Genomic DNA, 2676 nt, shown 5'->3' on the forward strand with positions numbered 1-2676 from the left:
ATTTGAAAAACACATCAGACAAACAAAATTAAAAGCTTTCATTACATACAAGATCCTCCTATTGGGGTTTTCCCAAAAAGGGAATATCTGTTCTAAGATATAGTTGATAGGAATCTGTTCTAAGAGATTGGGACATATATTTGTCATACATGGAACACTATGCATGATTTCTTAAAAAATAAAATTTTCCTAAATTGGAGCAAATGTACACAATGGGACTATCGCCCTTCTTAGATAAATCAAAACTTGCCTGCCCCAGAGATATATATGCACAAAATAGAGAATACAAGACTGGGTTTGTGCTGGCAAAAGTCAAATTTATATTTGGCATTATAATTTACATGCCATTTGATAAGTGAAAACAGGATAAACATAGTTCAATCTATATACAATTAATAGACCATGCTTTCCCATGGAATCCAACATGGGGAGATGCCTGTTTGTACGAATCAAAAGCCGCCTAATCGGATGATAAGGAGGTAAAAGTGACAACCGTCTCAAGCCCAACACGTTTCACTGGTGAGCTTTTTCAGGGGATATGTAGAGACCGTTAAAGCGCCTGTGTAACAGAATATAATGATATTTCACAATAATTATACAGATAATATTCATTAACGTAATAGCAAAAAAATATGTAAATTAATTAGCTGCATCGTGATAGATGAATTTATCTTATAAATGTATGTACAAGTAACAAATGATGTGTATATTTATATCAGTTATGTGTTAAAGTTATGTCCATAAATGAAATTGAGTAAACATGATAATAAAATGGCATTTTGCCAGTACAAACCCAGTCTTTTTTTATTCTCTATTTTTTTCTTAAATTGGAGCTAAATCTAACAAAATCCAAAATTCTATTTTTTTTCTCATCTGGATAATCCTGGACTATCTTGATTGGCTGTGCTGGGATGACTTAACTAAAGTAATTCATCCCAACACACGTAAGGGATGCTGGGATTGCCAGGTTTCCATCGCAACCAAATCTGATGCTGTGCATGCGCAGTTTTAATGCCAGAAACCCGGAGCGATCAAGCAAGTAAGACACAACACCTGTTTCTTTCCGCGAGAATTACTTACCTGATCATACAAACTTCAAAGTGGAACTTTAAAATACATCACGAGAAAAAACTTTCACATGAACAACATAAATAATGAATGGGAGTACAATATTTAAAGACAAAACAAATGAGGACCTTTAGTATTACAGCAAAAGCTGAACCCATACACTGTCATGAGCTAATATTGTATTGTATATTGTATAGAACACACTTCTAACGTTACAAGTGCACTTCCCGACGCGTTTCACCTTTGCTTCTTTAGGAGAGTGAGAAGAGCTACAAGAGCAGGTATAAAAAAAACAAACCGATTCCCAAAGCAATCACCACAAGGACAAATAGATCTAAAAGACCCGATAAAGCATTGTAAACAACAGTTTTCAAAAGATCATAGGATATCCTTAACGGTAATATTAGTGAACTTTAAAGCGGAACTAAACTAGTTGGTGGGTGGTGAGCTTCTGCCATAATTAGCAGGTATACACAGCATACTTGCCAAGTATGGCACATACTTACCTTGTGCAGTCATCCTGCAGTGATGACAGGTCCAAGACCGATCTTCGCTGCAGGCATGAAAGGCACTATTTTCATCAACGGCTCCATGGGGGATATCCACAGACACAGTGATCTCCCTCCCTGATCGGATGATGTACCCTATGCAGGCGTTACATTATCCCTGACAACTGGCTCTGTGTGCGGTGATGCCACACTGAACTCTGAGCTGGATGGCCCATGCACCGTGTAGTTTAGAGCTTAAACAAAAAGACACCGGTAGCCAGGGAGTTAGTTATTTGACAAAAGAGACTTTGCATGCCTCTTTTGTCAAAAAGTACTACCTCCTGGTGGTTTTTCAGTTTTGGTCCCTTTTAAAATCAGTTCAGCCACATCAAAAAGAGGCTCTTTCCAGGGCCCCACCAAATCAGTGGTTGGAAACTTGCTTGGTCTACATGACTGTGGTTTGGTAACAATGAAGCCCCTAACTATCCACTTTATTATCAGAGTTTGGCCACTACTCACAGGCATTTTCAAAACTCTGGATATTTTGTTGTTTTACCCCTTCCTGATTTGTACATTTCAATAAACTTTGTTTGCAGGTCTATTGACAGTTCTTTGGCTTTTTCCATGGCTTGGTATTCAGCAAAGTCAGAGCAGCTCTGAATGAATTTAAAACTAATATTTATATACAGATATTGATTACAATCAAATATGTAACAGGTCTAGACACCCCCTTCCTGGTAATTAGTCTAAGTTGGAGCCTCTATGCTTCAACTTTTGTGAATATTATCAGCCCCAACATTCAGGTGTATGTAAACCTTTCATCAGACCTATTTGGGTAATTTCAATTATCATTATGATTAATAAAAGCACACACAATCATGTGATAAGAAACTGCTTTGTTTGAACATACTCCCTAAATAAAAAGAAAGTTTTCTGCAGGATTATATATTATCGTAGAGCACAACTGTGTATTCTCAATGCTAGCAGGGTTATCATGGGGTACAAGCACTATGGGTACTAGCACTGAAGACTGTTCACAGTGAGCACAGTGCCCCTGATTCATCAAGCAGAATCGGATGATCGCTCGCGCATTCGTATTCGCGATCCGAAATCGTACGCC

The sequence above is a fragment of the Pyxicephalus adspersus genome, chromosome 4 (genome assembly GCF_032062135.1).
Source record: "Pyxicephalus adspersus chromosome 4, UCB_Pads_2.0, whole genome shotgun sequence".
NCBI classification, from domain to species: Eukaryota; Metazoa; Chordata; class Amphibia; order Anura; family Pyxicephalidae; genus Pyxicephalus; species Pyxicephalus adspersus.